We start from the raw sequence: 21,091 nt of genomic DNA on the forward strand, positions 1-21,091 counted from the left end.
TCCCGTGCCACCTTACCTGCCATCACATGATCACAACATGTACCCAAGCTAGCTAGAGCGAGTTGCCCCGGCTGTTTTGAACATTGTTTTAATGTAAAAAAAGTATCCAGGTGGTAATATACCGGCTCTTGCACTTAGAACAATATGCAAGATTCTTACTTGGAGAGCCTGCTTGCTAATTTATATTTTTCCCTTTTTTATAAAAAATTTTATAAAAAAACCATGTTTCATGCAAACATGACTTGAAGGTAATTAAAATGGAAGATAACAAGTGAGTGAGGCAGACATGAAGATAGCAAGGCTCCACCGTCTTGTGCATGGTGCCACCAAAACCTTCCCAAAGGTTGCTGCCGATGTGGTGGATGCAAATTTGGTTGAAGATCATGGTCGTAGGTTGAGAAGGCCGAATTCCATAGTGAGGGCCTCATGGCGGGCTGTCTGTCACCGACAGACACGCCTCTCGTGCGGCCCACTTGTAGAGCCCACTGATTTGAGAAGCCACGTGCGGGCCGCCCGCAGATTCGGAGCCTTCCTAGTTCCTCCGCCGCAGCCCAAACACGACCAGCAGCCCAAACACGGCAGAACGAAATCCCCCTCCCCTCTTCCTAGTCGTAGCGCGACGGACGGGATGCTCAGTACTCGCTCAAGAGCGCAAGCGTGTCGGGTGGAGGCGGCGCGCGGAGCAGCAACCCCGGCGACGGCAGCGGTGTCGGAGGAGGAGGATAGGATGGTGGTGCTGGTGGTGGCCACCACCAAGGACCCGGCGTCCATCGGCCCCGCCGCCGCCTTCCTCGCCATGCCCGGATGGTCCCCCGGCCCGCCCATCGCAGTAAGTCGTTCCCCCTTGCCCCCTCCCAATCTCATTCATCCGCCGCCGCATGCGTGCGTCCTCTCGATTTACTCCATCCATCTGGTCTATCTCCTACTATATCGTACTGACCCCCGTCCAGTACGCATTAGCTAGTGGCACAAAACCCAAGTAAATTTTGGCGGAATTGGATCGCTCAGATAAATGGAGTATTCATCATCTATCTAATGAAAGCAAGTTTGATTTGATAAAATTAAGTCAATAGCAGCGCAAGTTTGACGTAGAAAACAGATTACACCACGCGTCGCATATGTTAGCTTCTGTCTTAGCAGTGCAAGTCAATAACACACTGCTATAGGAGAAGTGAGCAGTTCCGGTGGTCATGACTTCCTGACCTTTACTGGGATTCCGTGTGGTATTCTTTTGGAGCTGATCCGACTCAGGAGATAGGGAGAGGACCAAGCATATTCATTCACATTTTTACCCCCTTTTAAATTTTGTGCTAAGGAAGGCATCCAACAGGTGTTGGCTGACATTTTGCGGTTCTTCAAACAATTTTGGGTGCTCTACCATGGTTCCCACTTAATTTTTGCCCAAATCTGTTTTGCAGGAAGGGATGGAGAGTTTTACTAATGGGAATGTTCGGTTATTGAAGCATGAACACAGCATTATTGAAGAGGATAATCTTGACCAGCGATGGCAGGAAGCCACTGGAGAGCCTGTCTCCGAGGTCATATTCCTCAGCAAGCACACTGCAGTCTCCAACCGTCCAGCACTCACCGTGCATCCAATTGGTCCGTTCTTCTTTCATGTGTGACCTCATTTAAACCAATGCCAAGGTCAAATGCTTGATGTTTTTGTTGTTTCTTGTTGAACACCATTTGCTTCACAAGATGTCTTATATATCTATGGATAGTGAACTGTGTTATAGCATACATGCAATTCATTATGTTCCTTTTTCTGGAAACAGTGGAATCCAACATATTCGGTAATAGTCTTACATGTATTGTTAGGGCAAAGTACATTGGTGTCGTCTAATAGACGGTCTCATGCATTGACACGTAATCTTGAGACGATTTAACAGGCAACCTGTACAATGGGTTGCCCTATAAGTTGTCTGGTAGTGCTATATAATTCCTTAATTTGTGCATAAGAAAAATAAAATATTATGAGTTGCATGGCAACAATAACTCGTACAATGGTTGTTAAGTTGTCTTGTAGTCCTACAATTTAGCTTATGAGGTGGTTGTTTCGCGAAGCAACGACCTCTTTCTCTCTCCTCGCTCTCTCTCCTCCACATCATCAAATATCCTACGTGGCACTGCATGGGATGACCTATGAGACCGCTGACGTGTAGCAATGTACTTGTCCTTATGATTCCGTTTTCTAGTTATAGCAACATGTTTCTTGAACAACATGCAAATACATATATTGGAAATTTTCTTTTTATCAACTGCCTAAGTGCTTTATTAATGTACATGTGTTCTTACTGGTAAACACACATATAAAGGTGTGCCACATCTGAGGGATGATGAAACCCCACCCCATGGAGGGACTCCTGGATGGGCAGCAATTCCAAATCCTCGAATTGGCCCTTTGCTCCGGTTGATGCAAAAGATTGCTGCAGAACAAGGTCTTGTTCCAGAGTTTGAGGTAGTTTGCTCCTCGTCAGTGACCCATATCTTTTTCAGTCAACTGATTTTAATTATGACTGCTTATGAAGATTACGCTTGAGGCTACTCACCATTACAAGCACGCCCACCATGTTTGTTGAGATAGGTACAAGCTTATGTCCATAGCCTTTTTTTGTTTCTTGAATGTCATCATTGCCCAACTTCTCTTTTTTGCTATGGCCCCTTTTGAAAGTTCATTTTATGTTTCCAGAAAAGTCCTACAATTAGCTTAGCAACCTCTTAGAAAATATAGGGCCATCTATTAGAAAATTCCAGCCTTGGAAACCCAAAAGGACATCTATTTACAAACGAAAATCTAACTCTAAAATGACATTTATATACAGAACGTAGATTTTCAAGATCAATTATTCACAATGATCTGTATCCAGTTGTTCCTTTTTTAGTTGTGTCAACATATGTTTATATGGTTTGCACAAGGTATATGTAATGTGTTTTTTTGTTCTTTTGAGCTGGAAGAGTTTGTTGCTACATTACGTACATATACAAATCTAGGTAACATAAATAAGGCCACATCCTCCAAAATTCACAAATAAGACGTAGTTAACTTAAGCATGTGAAATTTTAGAAAGAGATGGTGCTTATAACATGGACAGGATGGACAAGATGCAAGCAACCAGTCTTTTGACTCCATCTGATCAACCTTTTCAAAAGCGCATTGAGTTTATGCGAACTCAACTCAATATAGCTCAGCGCACCAATCCTGCAGCTACATTAATAGGCATACCATTTGGTTCTACACTACCATCTTATGTGTCGGATCTGAAATTGTTAACTTCAATATTTCAGACTGCTATAAATATCCAGGAAGTGCGGGGGTAGACAAGATGCTGCACAGGCAATTGCTCTAGTGAGTTCTCTCACTCCCTCCCTCCCTCAGTATTGGCCAACTAAATATTGTTATTACTGTCTTACCTTTAGCTAGAATGTTAGCTTTTAATTGTTCTTTCAGAATGCAACCTTTGTCAGGAACATGCAATTGAGTTTTCAATACTTGCAGGTTCTACGGAAAGGTCTTGGTCTGGAGGATGGAAATGCTGTTGGAAGTTGGCAGGGGTATGTCAATATGCATTTCTCCCCCCTTGTGTGATGTACAGTGGCATCGATGGTGATTTTATCAGATCAGAATCTATATAAAGTATTATCCTCAATGGAATGTAGGATAGAACCTAGGTACTGCACATTGCTACAAACTACTAGTGATACTAGCACACCGACCAGATACCAGAGTAGAGTTGAGTCAGTATCATTGTATATCATTGGGAGATGAAGATGGGTTGCAAATTGAAAATACAAGTGCCTTCCCTTTAGCTCCATCTATAACTGTATAACTGGTCTCATTAGGTGAACCAGGGTTCACAAATAGATTTCTCTTCTTTAGTCAAGATGGCAAAGGTGTTGACTAGATCAACTGAAATTTGAGTCTGAATTGTGGATAACTTCGTTTAAAAACCAAAAGTGGAATACCATTTGCTCCCTATTTGTTCATTATAAAATGGAATGGGACAGAATATTTGCAAGAGGATAACATCAGGGGAGAACCCTAATGATTTTTTTATTAATAATCGTAACCGAAAAGGTTCTCCACATATGAGCATTTTTGCGATTGTATCCACCTAATTTGACTTTTCTTTTTCTTGTAAGCATTTATTTGTTACCCTCTCACTCACCTTTTTTTCTTTGTTTATTTAAGCACACGAAAAAAACTCATTTCTTGTTATGCAGGAATAGTGAAAAGGTTCTACTAGGTATAGGAGGTGGTCACTATGCTCCTCGTCATATGGATATTGTCAAGTAAGCACAGAGATGAAGTTATTCTTGAAGGCAATTTCTAATTATATGTTGTCTCCCCATATATTTTCCTTTACTTATGTTAGCACTCGTATGTTAAAAAGACCAGCATACTTTACTTTCTGCCAGTGAGGGGAAAACCAAATTCTGATGCTATATTTTCTTCAGCTACTTCCAGATCTTTTGATGAAATAACAAATTTACATGAGTGCACCAGAAGGTCTTGTCTGTCCCTAGAAGTTGTCAGGAGAAGCCCATTGATCAGCATGCCAGGCATTGGCTTTTTATTACTATAGTATTGTACTAGAGTAAATGTGGAAGTGTAGACAGGTTTGTAGCAAATAGAACAATATAATGCTAATTAATGAAAAAATATTTTGATCTAAAACTGTTTTTTTATGGCATGTGATACTAGATATAGAAAAACCTGTGATCTATCTTTATCTTTTATAGACTTTGATTTAAGGGTATTTTGATGTACTTGAGGAATACCTATATTTTAACAGTCACATTCTGAAAATATTTCAGCAAAGATGGTGTATGGGTGGGTCATTTACTCTCTGGTTACTCCTTGCCGATGGAAACTCCATCCCAAATAAATGGAAAGACTTCTGGAGAGGTTGCTGGAATGTGGAAGCACTCCATCAAAGTTTCCTATGAAGCCACAAAGGCAGCATTTCCTGGTGGTGAAGTAATTGCACATCTTGATCACAAGTACGTTTCTTCACCAGTTTGGTACATCTAATCTGTAGAAGATGCTACTTCATTGCATTCGTTTTTTAGCTTAGTCATTGTAATTTTGGATTGCGAACCACCTGTACATAATTTTGAGTTTAATAATGCCAGTTCCATAAATTGACATGCCTAGTGCCATCAACTGTAGCATTTTTATGTGCGTCAAGGCTATTAGCGGCAGCTTTGGAGCTAAAAGAATATCCGTCATGGACTCATGGAAATTCAGATTCTGACTAGTTAAAACTTAAAACACCATCACCGCTTACTTGACTGAAAATAAGCATAATAGACTTGGCGTCTTGACAAAGGGGCTCTTGAAGTCTAGTTCCTTGATATATTGTTATTCTCTAAGAATGTTGAATGTTAAAACAATGAGTTGTTTACCTTTTTTTGCCAACACTGAAAAGTGGTACCACTGATCCATTTCTTAAAAAATGATAATCTTGGTTCTTGATCGTTTGAATTTCTAACTACTGATATTAACAGAAAAAGATCAGAAGCGCTTACTGTTGCCATTGGTTCTTCCACACACATTTCGTAGAGTAAAACAGCGGATGGGTAGTCAAACAAATGACCACATCTGACAAGAACAAGAAAATGTCACAAGACTTTCATAATGAAAATGTCAGAAGAGCTTCTAAAGGGCATCTTACATCCAACCAAAAGATGCAGTGCCTTCGTCAGAAGTATGAGTACAATTTATCGTCCAGAACTCTTCAGGTTCGTGAGCTTGAATCTCCCAGAAACGCTCAACAATGAATCCTAGCGTCGGAAACTGCAATGTAATGAATTTTTAGACAAAATAAAGAATGAACATGCATGTAATAGGTTTTATGAATTCCTTGACAAGGGCCATAGCTCAGAACTAAATTCCTGTCATCCCCAGTGACATCAATTACAAATGAATCTTTTAACAGCATTGTTTGAAACCTTGTGAAGGAGGCACCAATGCGAAGGTCAATTTCCTGTACAAAGTTTCTTATTACTTCTCTGAGCTTGAAAATAACAATGAAGAGGTAAATGCTGATATATTTGAGACAATAACATAGACAGAGGAAATGTACTAGCAAATCAGCTGCTTTGGATCTTTGGTTTTATGTAAAGCTATCATACTAGAGGAAACATGCAGCAAAAGTTCACCATGGAGCTCAATCAGATAGAGTACCATGCATTTTAAATTGGTTGCTGGTTGAAAGTTGTAGCTCGAGTACATGAGATAAGAATCACCTGTCTTGCATCCACAGCATCTGCAAAGAGTTTGTTGGGTCTGCCGAGATGTTGCACAGATTCATGTATTTCCCTGCAGTTTCATTATGTTTTTTAGACAAACCAATGGGCATGGGTATGACATCCTTGCACTAGAGGGAAAGAGACCATGCGTAGAAACCAATACCTGTCAATCAAAGCTGAGAAACGAGCCCTCCAAATGTTAAGATGACTGTTGGCACCTGTACAAACATCGATCACTTCATATGCTATGTTCTCACCCTCTCTGTCACAATCAAGCCATAGCACCAGCCACTGGCACCTCCTAGCTTCTTCTTCCAAAGTTTGTTTTATGGCTTGCTTGTCCTGCATTTTGGACGACCAAATTCATGGATAGAATTCAAGTACAAATAAACCATGGAGTTACACTAACATCGTGACATGAAAACGATTCATATCTATGAAGAAAATAATCCCAATATGTGCACAACAGGACAGCCAAAGACAGGTAATTAAACAAATTTATCCATGCAGAAAGAGAGGAAAATTACAGGAAAGAAGTAAGAAAATGACTGATTGTGTCATCATGAAGAACACCAAGCATTCTGTTAGCATCCAATCCACGGCCAGCTATACTAAGGTGGCTGAGTATGCCCTGAGCTGCATGATTGGTGCAAATCATTGGGTGTCTAGTTGAATCTCTCCTTTTTAGCTTTTTATATTTATTATCTGCATGCGATGCAGTTGTTCTGAGTTATGATCATATCACTATAGGCTAAAACCTGCAAGGTCTGTGTGTCAAATCATTGCATCAAATAATATTCAATCTCTATGTAACTAAGCAAAGGCCTGAGGATTACTCTACCAAATGGACTGATCTGCAGTTTTCATGCAACTATCACGCAACCCTCAGATCGACTCCAAATATCAGAGCTCATTTTGTGCGGCAGCCACATGATACTGTACACAGCAAAACGCCAAGCACGCTGTTGGACAGAATTCCCACATCAGCGCATTCGCAAATGCGAAGCACAGCATTACAATAACACTGCAGGTGCCTGCACGAGGACTGTAAGGCACCATCACAACCGTTAGAAGCCCACGCACCAACTAATCGATCCCGAACCGCCCACAGCGACGCGCTCACCAGCTGTTCGGCGAAATGCACGTGCGGCACGGAGAGGGCGAGCGGCATACCTGGGGCACGGACTTGCGGACGGGGGCGTGGAAGAGGTCGGCGGGGTCGCAGGAGTGCCAGCGGCGGAACCGGTCGTCGAATTCGAGCTCCATGAGGTGGCCCGTGACGGAGGTGACGAGCATGCGGCAGGCACGGCCGTTGATAAGACGTGGTTGTACGGGGACCGCCCCGCCGCGCGACAGGATCTCCGCCACGTTCAGCACGCGGATCGCGCCGCCGCCGCCGGGCTGCATCGCGAAACAGGGGAACCGGTGGAGAGAGGGCCGCAAGGGGCGGGAGGTTTTGAAATTTCCAGTTTGGCGGAGCGGTTCTGGCATTTCACCTTCACCCCGTTCGGCACCGCGTTAAGCCGCTGCGGCTTCTTTTTCCAGCTGCGGCTTATCAGCGGACGCCGTTCGGATGGCTTCCGCTGCTAGTCACGAGCGGAATCCGTTCGTATGTAGGTAACGCCGCACCGACACCCCGACGCGCCAGTGCCTCCCTCATCTCGCTCCCTCCGTCACTTGCTCCCCACCGAGCGTCGCTCAGCAGATCCGCCGCCGCGGCTCCCTCCGCTCCCCGCTCCGTCCACGCCCGGTCTGCGCCGCCAGCGGGCCCTCGGCGTCCGCGCTCCGTCGCGCTCGCCCGCCGCTCCCTCGCTACCGCGCGCTCCCTCAGTTCCTCGCGCTCGCTCCGCCGCTCCCTCGCTGCCGCGCGCGCCCCGCCACCGGTGAGGCGTGGAGTGGCGCTCTCCCTCCCTCCAATCCGCCCGGGCGACCGCGCCGTGGATCCCGCTGGACGCCCCCTCCGTCCCTCGGTCCGGATCCGCCGCCGCCCGTCCCTTCGGATCCGCCGCCGCAGCTCGGAGCCGGCGCACGCGCCGCCGCCGCCGGTGGGTCATCGGGTGGAAGGACCGTCTCCCGCGCCGTCGCCCCCTGCATCCCCTTCGCTCACAGGTATGGATGCTACCCCATCCGTATGCCGCTAGGTGCAAAAAAAGTGTAAAATGGTTCCTGCTTTTAGACATGCTGCTGGGCAACTGACTTGTTTGAGTAGATTAATCAAGAATATAGAATGTCAAGTGCAATTGTGAGATCTTGCAATTTTTTTGTGAAGACGCAGGAGAAACAGACCTTGCATTTGGAGCTTTCAGTTCTAAAGCTGCAGCAGGGCTTATCTTTTTAAGATGCATCTTCATGGAAGAGCTAGTGAATTTAGGTTCCATCAATGTTTGCCTCAACATATTGAAGTTGTGTATTAGTTTATTTTTTGTGTCTGCAAAGGTTAAAACTATCAGCGCCATTTATTCAATGTACATGAAAGATATCAACTGTAAGGGGCAAGTCATATGGATTCTTTAGAATTAACACCTTAGCAGAAACTTGGTATTCCAAATTCAATTCCAGTTCCCATGTTGAGCTTAGTTTCTTTAATCTTGTGGATTCTTTTCACCACAGATATGTGTAATCTGCCTAAGTGGCCTGTACATCCACCATAGTGAACCTAGGTAGCATAAAACTCTTATGTTCATTTAACAATATGATCTCAACATTATGTCAATCTCCAAAGTCTGAATTGCATTAGAATTTAGAACTGAATGGGTGGTATGTTCCTGAAGATGAGAACCTCGAAAAAAGTATTGTAAATTAAGTAATTCATTTTGGTTATCTAGGTAGCCGTTGAACCATGATCTTTTATGTTGTTCCCATGTACATGTTATCGACCTTTTGTGGTCTGATGCAGAACTTGGCCATTGATTTATAGCAAACAAAGAATGGTAGCTATCCATTCTAGGTCAATATGAAAGTGTTTTGGGATGGCAGGATCCACTTTAGGTAATTGTCAACCTTCAATGATCAGTAAGTCATTGTTGATCAGTAGGATGCCAAAAAAAAAAACCCTTGTCTGTCCTACTGATCAAGAATTCATTGTCCTGATCCTGCCTTTGAACAAAAAAAATGTGGTGTACCCAAACATCAAGTCTATGCAACTCTTGATGCTACTGTCGTCTAAGTTATGTCCTTTATCTGTATTTTACTCTAGTGTTATCGAACATGCAAGATTGGAATAGCAACTGTTTGCCACTGATAGTCGAAGATGCAAGCTGAATGTTACATTGTGCTGACCTTCTGATTTTTTTTGTAACCTTTCAGGCTTGAGGAGGAAGGGTGCAAGGACCACAAATCTGAGGCACATTCAAAGGTGCCCACACTGGCATCGTCATCGACTGGGTCCTGCTCTCCTCCCCCCGTGTGCCCGTACAATTTTCGTCACAAACGCCACAAAGCACCTGCTAAGGCAAGTAACAAATTCTTCATTTTCCATTGCTTAGTTGTGTACGTAGGTCGTAGTTGTCCATAGATCGGTGCCATATAATTGCAGCTACTGTGTGGTCAGATGAGTAACCGTGCCAGCTGGGATGTGCCCACGACAAAAATTTTGCTGGAGATGTGCATTGAACAAAAGAACCAGCTAAACTGGAGCGACAGATGCCTCACTAAGTTGGGATGGAGGAATGTCCACTCCAGGTTCAAGGCAGCAACTGGATTGCAACTGGGAATGAAGCAGCTGCAGAACAAGCTCAACAACTTGAGGAGGCAATTCTTCGGCTGGCGGGCATTGGAAACCTCGACTGGTTTAGGGCGCGACACACAAACTGGTGGGGTGTCGGCTGATGCCACGTATTGGGAGCAGGACCAACAGGTAGGGACTTTCCGTCGTCCCTAACTTACTGATCGTCATACTTGTAATTTATTACATTTCCAATACTGATATTTTACTTTTATGCGACTTTGCAGGACACCCAGGCGAGGTCACAGCCGCATTCTGTGAAGCCTCCACCTTTGCTGGACCTGCTGTTCGAGTTGTTTGGCCACGAACCACAAGACAGGGGCACATTGCTTTCGGCCGGAGGGATTCGGGAGGACACACCTAGCATGGGGGGCACACCTAGCATGGGGACTGAGGGCAATTTCGTGGACTTGGAGGACGAGCAGGCCCCTCCTAGTAGTGCTCGTTTCAGTGCTCCTGCCAAGTCAAAAAGGCCGGTCCGAGAATACTCAGTGGACAGTCCCACCAAAAAAAGAAGTGACAACTTGGAGCAGTACATTAGGGACCTATCTGATAGTGTGGCCAAGCGAAGCCTGCTACGTGGGCCGAGTGGCCATGAACAAACAAATCGTTGTCTTCAGATCCTAAAAGAAGATGGTATAGAGCAGGGGTCGGAGCTTCACAACAAGGTCATGTATTGTTGTGGGCAGAGTTCGGATTGTCGGTCCACGTTCTTAGGGTTAGACACAAAAGATGCCCGATTGAGTTGGATCAATTTCTACTGGAACATGATGCAGAAGAAGTGATGGTGGCCTGGTTCTTTCTTAGCTTAGTTGCACTTGTGTTGTGTTGAACATTGAATGTAGCTTCTGTAATTTTAAGATGAGGTTGAACATTTCTATGTGCACTTTATGTTCTGGTGTATCTGAATGTCAACCAATTCTATTAGTTAGTTGTTAAGTTGCTTATGTTAATGGTTGTTTATGTTAGTGGTTGTTTATGTTGCTAAGTTACTTTGAAGTTAAGTGCCAGTCAATTTTTTGTGCAAACTAGTTCTACCTGCTCTCGGTATACATAACGTTGTTCACCTTGTCTTATAAGCTGTGTTTTCATTTTGGACAGGTATTTAAAGTATGAGTGCTCCAGAGGAACACAACAGTGACACCGGCAGCGACAGCAGCTCCGTGTTTGATATGAGATGTTTAGGAGGAGCTGCAGCCGCATATGAGGAGCTTCGCAGCATAAATCGTGCTAGACGGAACCGACCTGTCGACTTGCCAGTTGAGCTGCCACGCCTGACGGGTCGGCAGTGGGTGGAGCTGAACCTCCGGGACAGGAGGCGGTGCTACGACAATTTTCGTATGTATCCCGACACGTTCCTTCACTTGCACGACGTGTTGGTTAGCAACCATGGGTTGACAACGTCGCAAGGGGTAGAATCCGTTGAGGCGTTAGCTATGTTTGTGTGGGCATGTGCGACACAGCAAGCGTGCCGGCAGATTAGAGAAAGGTTTGACCGGAGTCTGGACACGGTGAGTAGGAAGATGGCGCATGTGGCGAATGTAATGTATTCGTTTGCCCAGCAAGTCATCGCTCCAAAGGATAGAGCGTACTCGACGGTCAATCACAAGCTGACCCAATATGCACCGTTCTTTGATGGGTGCATAGGTGCGCTTGACGGTACGCACATTCCAGTAATTGTCGGCCGTGAGTCCCGTTTGGATTTCCTAAACAGAAAAGGATTCACAAGCTTCAACGTGCTAGCCATATGCGATATGGACATGCGTTTCACGTACGTAGGAGCTGGCATGGCAGGCTCATGTCACGACATGGCGGTATTGCGTGACTGTATGTCGGCACGGACGTACCCACATCCACCTGCAGGTATGTGACTTATAAGAGTGGCACATGTAGATTAATCAAGAAAATGTGGTGCACTAATGTTGATTTGTTGTGATTACCTGCAGGCCACTATTATTTGGTCGACTCGGGGTACGCCGTTCGCGAATGGTATCTGGGCCCGTATAGAAATACCAGGTATCACCTCGAGGAGTTTAGCAGAAGGGAGGCCGACACATTGGAGGAAAAATTTAATTTTCACCATTCCAGTCTTCGAAATGTGGTGGAACGCGCCTTCGGTGTCCTGAAATCGAGGTGGCACATTCTGCGGGAAGTGCCACTATATTCGAGAGAACGACAAACCAAGATTGTTATTGCTTGCTTTGCACTGCATAATTATTTGTTGGACGTTGGCAATGACAGTTCTGCAGGATCGTCGAGGGCGCGAGAACCGGACTATGCGGTGTCCGAATGGGTGGCAGCTAATGCTACACCTGATATGGGCAGTGTCCGAGATTGGATTGCTGCGGGCATCTCGTTGATGTAGACGCGGGATGTATGTGTGTAAATCATGTTGTAATTTGTATGTACGAATTTGTAATATGTTGTGTGTACGTTCGTAAGCTCGAGTGTGTTTGTTATGTTTGGCGCGCACCATTTAGATACTGTAGTTGCATTAACCGCTACAAAATTTATTTTTGAACGTAGTAGCGTATCAGTACGGAAACCACTTTGGAAATTGGTAAGGATAAGTCGTTACCGCTCTCTCGCTCGTTTCGGTACAGGAACAATTTAATTTCTGTTTTTTAACAACCTTATATTTTACAAGTATGAACAATTCTATTATTATTTGTAGTCCCACACATTTTAATTGTTTCATTTTGTAAAAATTTGAGTTGCAACCGGACTAAATTTAACCTTGCAACTAATGTGGCCCAAACGGCCCATTAGCACGCACACCCGGCGGGCCAACAAACGGCCGTTACTAGCGGCGGCACCAGCAGCAGCTGCAGCGCTACAGCAGCAGCTGCAGCGCTACAGCACCGGCTGCGGCAGCCAGCAGCCGCAGCAGCGGCTTAACGCGCTGCCGAACGAGGTGCTTTTGTTTTAATGTAATAATTGGGCTGGGCTTTGCAGCTTAACGGGCCCATCTGGATAGATAAGGTTATGGGCTTCATGTGGCCTTCTCAGAAGCTTAACGGCTCTTGATGTTTTAATAAGAAAAAAACTTGCAAAAAAGTCTTAAATAGCATGGCAAAATCTTATTTTACATGAGAAAAAGGCATTGTGGAAGAGAGTTCCTTTCTGTGAACTTGTTCACGGCGAGTCGACGAGGTCAACCATGCTAAATATCCCACATGGCACAACTGTTGAACGCGTGAGCCTCAAGGAAACAAAACGCATATGCTCCTATATAGTGGTACGGCATCTTAAATTTGATACAAAACTTCACAAGATACCAGAATGCCATCTATGTTGTTCCAAAGAAAACAAGTTCTGCCCTTGATTCTCATTCTCATCCTGGTCCTGGGAGCACAAGCCACCACCATCGCTGCATCCCGGGTGCTGAGAGAGAGAAATCATGGCCGCAATAATCCTGGTGGAAGATGCCCTCACCCATGAAGATTTCTTCAAGGCATGTGCAGTTTTGATACAATGTTCTTTTATCCATTTTTCCCATTCAATATTCTTTTGGCTGCTCTTCTGGAGCTCGGACTGGAGGGGACGGGCATGTTGAGTACCCGGTCAATTTTCTATCTTTTTTTCTGTGCAGCAGTTTTTGCTTAGCCTGCATGTAAACGATGGTGTAAGTTTGTATATGTGACATTTTGTACATAATCTGTTCACTATTGCTGTTGGTATGAGTGTATAACTGATGAAAAATATATACTGACATCTTTTTTGAATGGTTCGCTCTTCTTACCATGCCTAGTTTCACATGACATCCTAGGTTTGATTTTTATGATCACCCTAGCCGTAAAAATATATTAAATTTAGTGAAGCTATTTCAAGAGCAAGAGGATGTTGTTTTTGGCGCTAAAAGAAACATCTTAGATGAAGCAGTGTTTCAAGGCAGAGCAATGTTTCAAGGTGCATGGTCAGTATGTAACAAATTATTGGTAACAAAGAAGTGCAGCACTAGATTTGTGTGTGTGTTGGGGGGGGGGGGGGGGGAGCAATTTTTTATTGATCCTTCTGTTCCTAACCAAGGGTTCAATTGAGAAGATATGATTCAGTGCAAACAAGTATCTTCGTAACCAAGTGACATGTCTAACTTCTTGAAATTTTACCCGGTTGTGGACACTGTAGGCCACAGTTGCAGTTCGGACACTTCCATACTTTGTGTAGTCTCTCGCGCCAAGGAATGGAGTTTCAGTGCTCTCCCCTTTTTCTAGATCTGCCCCTGAACAGAAACGAACCAATCGAAGCGTAAAATGAATTTTGCAACCATAAGGACAGATGATGTAAAAAAGAGTCATTAACTGACAACATACTCGATTAAGAAGATTTTCTATACTTCTGTGCAACATTCCTGGGCCTTGGTGCAGAAAACACTCCCACAATACAGAGTTCCCATTGGAGAAAAGTTCCTAAGACAATCGTCAGGGTTAGAACATGACGGTACCATGTCACAAACCATGTAGAAGGGTAAAACACTAAAAAAGGCCAAAAAGAAATAATTATTTGTGCCACTAATGTCACTTGTACAGATAACAAGGTCCTGGTAAAGGACATGGTTTGTCAAATCGTACACAGATGAAAATACCAGACATCATTTCTCATTGTTGATTCCACTACGACGATAAGCAGAAGGGTTAAGCAAAAATAGATATTGTTTCAAGGCTCGATGCTAAGATTTCTCATACTCACCTTCAACGCCTTGAATTTACTATGTATGTTGAGGCAAGAATTCCAAAGACACTGGCAAAAGTACAATGCCATTACCAGCATCTCTCAGAATTTGTCATCAGGGGCATATCCTCTATGAATCATTTCATCATGAAGCTGAAATGCCTCCTTCGAGTTGCCAGCTGCAACATGACCATTAATCATAGACATGTATGTATATCTATCCGGTTCAATTCCTCTCTCACCCATTTTCTTGAAAACCCAACCAGCTTCTTGCACATTGCCATGTTCAGAAAACCCGTTTATGAGCATATTATATGTGACAACATCTGGGTACCATTTCCTTCTCCATTATGTTAAACACATTGAAAGCTTCGTCCATATTTTCTTCTTTAACATAACCATGGATCAGGGTGTTGAAAGCAATTAAATCTGGCAATATGTTGTCTTGCCTCATCTTTTGCAAAAACTGCTGCCCCTTTCTTACGTTACTTGACCGGCAATAACCCTTGATAATGGAACTGTAGGTCATGATGTTTGGTACAATACCTTTATCAACCATTTCATCCAAAAAAACGGAATGCATCTCCAACTTGTCCCTTCTCACAGTGGCTGTCTATCAGGATGCCGTAGGTAACATGATTGAGGAAGATTTCCCGAGCATGCATATCATCTCATAGCTCATTAGCTTTGGCCGGATCGCCTTTTCTGCACATCCCATCAATCAAACTATTGTATGTCACAACATCTGGCCTCAAGCGCTGGTGCAACAATGTGTCAAACAATTGCAATGCTTTCTCTATATCACCATCCCTACAGTACCCATGAATCAAAGTTGTGAGTGCATAAATCTGGTGTAACCCCTGTCTCCTTCATCTTATTCGAAAGCTCCTCAGCATCAAGCAACTTGCGCTGCTTACAAAGACCACTCAACAGGGTATTGTAAGTGTCGGATTTAGAGGCCCGGCAGTCCACAATGGAGCTACCCAAGTGATTGATTTGTAGGAGAGTGGATCGTGAAACTAAAAACTCGGTGGTGACCACGAGAGCACAAAGGAGTGAGTTTATACAGGTTCGGATCTCCGGAGAGTAACACCCTACATCCTGTTTGTGGTGGTAGTTGTATTGCTCAGAGATTTGAATGAACGCCCCCTCGGGAAGACGCCCTAGGCCGCCTTATATAGCCCGACAGTCTAGGGTTTACAAGTCGGATTGCATCTAATTCTAGTCGGTTACAACATGGAAAGCAATCTAAGTCAGTTTACAGATAAACTCCGTGATATCCGGACTGATTTGATCCGCCTGATCTTCCTTGTCTTGCATCCCACGTAACCGATTAGGCTTGGCCCGCACATCTGGTCGGGCGGGCCCACTTGTCAAGGTCGGGCGTTACCCTGGACGGTGGGGACCCAGGAGGTACCCATATCCCTCAAGCCCCGAACGATGTGTAGGCAAACAGGAACTTGACGACGTTGCAACGAAGCTTGAAAGAGGTCGGCCGAAGGTGTGGCGCCATCTTTGTGATGGAGAGGCTGCGTAGTGCTCAAAAAGAAGAAAAACTGAGCTGGCGCAGAGCAAGATGTGCAGAGCGAAAACGATTGCCGAGCTTCAGACTTCTAGTAGGTCGAAGAGAAGGACATGAAAGGCATCGCAAAACGCACTTCATATGGAATAGCTCCCGAGCATTAAAGCGATTAGAATAATCGATCCAATGGTACAAAAATCTTGTATAATACGCCGTTGTCTTCATGATTAGTGTAGCCACGCCGGAGCGAAACCCATCCCAATGCGCGCATCGGCGACCTGATCAGTTTGCAGTCACGGGTGCACTTCTGTCGGTCCAAAGCGGGAATCTGGCTGTAGCAGCACGCCCAACAATAATGCACTTGCTTTTGTCGTCAGGTAGGGGCGTGCCAAAGCAGGACTGTCCAGGGCCACGCACGAACAGTGCCAACCCTTGGCTATAAATACGGGCGCTATCCCGGAGGCAAATCACCCTCCACCAGAAGCATAAATGAAGCACGAAGAGCTCCTTATAATCCTGCTGTACCGGGTCTGGATCCGACCTCTAGATAGTTGTAGGGGGGCTTTGTAGTACTTGATGCTAGAAGAATGCTTGCGAGTGGCGAAGACGTCGATGAGCGTCTGCAGGGTCTTCTCTGTGACCGTGTCCGCCCCAAATGCTTTGGCAGAGCTTGGTGAAGTAGGGCTGTCGATGGTTCCCAAGGAAACCTAAAGGCTGGGTTCCCCTTCGGGATGTGCCGCAGTAATAGTATAGCCATGGTGGCCTGATGCTACAAGAAGGCTTGCGAGGTGCCTAGACACCTTGACGATCCGGTTATGGAGTAGCGGGGGCTACCATGTAATGCAAATGCCACCATGGTGGTGTTTGATATCTTTGTTGTGTAATATGGTGAAGAGACCAAAGTCTTGTCATAATTGCATGTTTATGGAATAAATCTTCTAGTCCTAAAGAAAGGTGCCCAGCCACCCAATGTGCGAGAGTGAGGGTTTGACAAAGCCAAAGAGGCACGTCGATCTGAATTGAGGCGCCCAGCCCCGAGCGTGTTAGTGCTAGGGTCTGGTAGAGCCGCAGAGGCGCGCCGACCTGGAGTGAGGTGCCCAGCCCCCGAGCGTTGTAACACGAGGGTCTGGCAGGGCCGCGGAGGCGCACCGACCTGGAGAGAGGCACCCAGCCCCCGAGCGTTATAGCGCAAGGATAGGGACGTGGAGGCACGCCGACTTGGAGAGAGGCGCCCGGGCCCCGAGCATTGTAGTGCGAGGGTCTGGCAGAGCCATAGAGGCACGCCGACCTGAAGAAGTCCGACTTGTCGTGTTTTGTAAAAAAACTTAACAGGGAACCCGCGAACTCTGTCTGCTGAACGTGCCGCGAGTCACGGCTGCCCCGCGGATTCGGTCCATTATCTCCGCGTCCGTTGGGCTAGGGTTAGCCGTTTAGACTTCAAAAACCCAAGAGGCGCAGCTTCTTATTCATTACTATCGTCTTCCTCCTCTATACTCATCACGACTGTAGCTGCCGCCGCAGCACCCGAGAGCCTGGGAGAACATAGATTGCAACGCCACTCGCATCCGTCACCGCGCCATCGCATGCGAACCAAAACCCTAGCCATCATCAAATCCAAATCAATAGGGTTAGATACCAAAGAGATGGCGGCGAAGAACATTCCAGATCTGTCCGCCATGTGGAAGAAGCCAGTGATGATGGAAGAGCGGATCCAGGCGCTCGTCGACCGGGGCTGCTAGGGCCCAAGGTGGAGTTGGAGTGGAAGGTGTGCGCCAGTCAGGCGTCCGTCGTCTTCGCCATCTTCTTCGAGTGCGGATTTGGGATCCCCATCGGAGATTTCTTCTGCGGGCTGCTACACTGGCACAAGATAGAGCTGGTACACTCACCCCCAACTCGATCTTGGATATCGCGGTTTTCATCCATTTATGTGAGGCTTTTCTTGGAATTCCTTCCCACTTCAATTTGTGCAAGTACTTGTACGTGTCGAAAAAGATTCCGTCCAAGAACAAAAAGGACAAGGTTGTAGGTAGATGTGGATTCTCGCTTCTGCCCGACAGAGGGCAGGAGTATTTTAACTTGCAGTTGAACGTGACCAGCAAGGGTTGGCACAAAGAATGGTTCACTATAGCGAACTAGAAGCTCGAGCTCTAGTTCAACAATATCAAAGAGATTGCCTTCTTATATGTACTAAGCAGAATTTAACCAATTTATTCAACAATATCAAAGAAATATGTTAGCATTGAACTAGTACAGTCATGAGCCATCTAACTAGTACAGATAAATATTGTTCAGATATTCGTTGGCAGGTTTTGGGTAGAAAATATTTCAGACTCTATCTTGCTTCTGCATATTTAGTCATGTACCCTCACACAGAGACAACTTTAAGCACAATGTTTATGTATCAATAAAAATTTCAGGCTCTATCTTGCTTCTCTATCTGTAGGATATTTCAGACTCCATCATGCTTCTCTATCGATAAAAATTTCTGAACATCCAACAAATAGATGCATCAAAATCTGAACACAGAGGCACTTTTTTTCCATAAAGAGAACATGGGAGCATCTGTGGTCAAAAGCTGAACACAGATGCATCAATATACACATTCACAGTGCTACGCTGTGCAGGTTTGCCATTCAAATTACCATTTTATGAATAGGATATAATTCAGAGTTCACCTCTTCTTACTATCTGCGGATCCACGTAAACCTCCCTGTTCCGGCGGCGTTGTTCCACTGAATTCAGCTCAAGTTAAAAGGCCATTGGGCCCATCTGGCCATCCGGCCACTAAAACAAACCTATAAAGGTCTAAACCGACCCTTCCCACGCACGCATGGACCCAGAGGTGAGGAGGGGCGGGCGGGCGGGCGGGCAGCGAGCAAGCTGTGCTGCGGCGGCGGCGGTACTCCCCAAACCCTAAACGCCGCCCTCGCTCTCTCGCCCCATCCCCACTGCTTCATCCTCATCCCTAGACCCGAGCTCCCTCCCCTCCTCACCTGCAGCTAGCCCATCCGGCGCGGGGCAGCGGCGGATCTGGCAAGGGGGCGGATCCGGGGGAAAGGTATCAAAATTGCAAGAGATCTTATTTGATTTGATTTGGAAACGTATCAAAATTGCCAGAGATCTTATTTGATTTCTCACTTTCTGTAATAACACCACGTAATCCCAGATCCAAACGGAAGGAAGGACAAGGAGTTTCGTCGTCCCGGCGGCCATGGCACTTCCTGCCAAGAAGGTGTTGTCTCTCAGCGTGGTGATAGTCATCCTCCTCCTCTTCTCTGCTGCATCATTCTCCGTGCATCATGCACGCAGCAGGAGCTATGGCAAAATCCAAAGCACCTGGGAAGAACAGAGGAGTACCCAAGGTGAAGGAAAATAGAACCCGGGGCGAAGGAAAATACCGCCTAACCTATTTCAGATTTGAAGACTATTTCAGGAACTACGGCAACATGCATAGAACCCGGGGCGAAGGAAAATATTAAGCCCATTTCGTGTTGCTCTGGAAGCACCCGAACGGCGAGGCCATGGACGACAAGGATGCGCGGCGTCGCTGGTACGAGTCGTTTCTTCCAAGCACCCTCACCGACTCCGGCGAGCCACGTCTCCTCCACTGCTACACATTTGACGTCAACGGCTTCATCGCATTGCTGACAAGGGCCGAGGCTCTGGTGTTGGCCAACAAGCCAGGAATTCGGAGAATGTCTTCGAATAACAGATGGTATATCTCTTCGATAGCAAGTTGCGGCTTTGAGACAACAACAGCCAGCACCAAGAGGAGCTTCGTTCGTTCCAGACCGGCATTCTGAGTTTAAATCATTTATGTGTTGGTGTGCTGGCATTTTAATCTCTGTCCGGGCATGAAGAGTTGGTTGAGTGGGAAAATAAATCATTTGGAAGCTGATTGTTATTTGTTGGTTATTCTTGTTCAATCTCTGGCCGGGCATGATGATTGGTTCCTTGGTTTAGATTTAGCCTGGCTACAACCTAATCAAGGCTAGCTTAAACCAGGCTCTCACTACGGGAAAGCTAAAAATTGCCGAGTATTTTTTCTTTGCCGAGTGTTTTTTTTCGAGCACTCGACAAACAAGCTCTTTGCCGAGTGCCAAGCTAAAAACACTTGGCAAAGAAAAAACACTCGGCAAATCGGGGCTTTGCCGAGTGTCAAATAAAAAACTCGGCAAACCCTACTCTTTGCCGAGTGTCAAAAAAAAACCACTCGGCAAAGAGGAGACCTGAGTGTTAAAAAAGACACTCGGCAAAGAGGGGGGTTTGCCAAGTGTTTTTCTGACACTCGGCAAAAAAAAATAAGTTTTTTCCTCTTTTCACCTTGAAATTTTTTCTACTCCCCACATACAACATGTGGTACTCCATGTTAAAATTTGGTATATTTTTAAATTTATTTGCTATATTTATTTAATTAATTGTATTTCAAGGAAAATTTTGGTATAAGTCAAATTTGAACTGCAAGTGATTCAAATTATATAATAAAATGAGTAGAAAAATGATATTCATGTTATTTAGCCAAATTTGAGACATGACCCACGAAATGAAAAGAAATTTTGAACATTTTGTTCAGGAAACACGACCACGAACGTGTGGTCGAATGATTTTTAAATTGTAAAAAAACAAGCAAAGTCTGAAAATCATGAGATTTGTCATGATGTGATGATATCATACGTGGAGGCTGTGGAAAAAAATTGAGAAGATTTCGCACATTTCGTCACGTACAATGTTTACAAACCGAAGCATCTCAGAAGAAGAATAGTAGCATTGAGAAGGATTCAATAAGAATTGGAGTTAGAGTGACTATCGAGTTTTGTTTTGACTACAAAACTTTTTGTACAGGCAGTAGAGAACATATATTGTTTCATGTGAAATTTTTGTAATTTTTTGGAACCGTCTAGATAATTTTAATGTATTTA

At 45.1% G+C, this 21,091-nt stretch overlaps 1 pseudogene; it reads left to right on the forward strand.

Moving 5' to 3' along the window:
• Window positions 1-607: 607 nt before the first annotated feature.
• LOC101767483 lies at window positions 608-5,992 on the forward strand (annotated as a pseudogene).
• Window positions 5,993-21,091: the final 15,099 nt, after the last annotated feature.

Source organism: Setaria italica, chromosome I, assembly GCF_000263155.2.
Source record: "Setaria italica strain Yugu1 chromosome I, Setaria_italica_v2.0, whole genome shotgun sequence".
NCBI classification, from domain to species: domain Eukaryota; kingdom Viridiplantae; phylum Streptophyta; class Magnoliopsida; order Poales; family Poaceae; genus Setaria; species Setaria italica.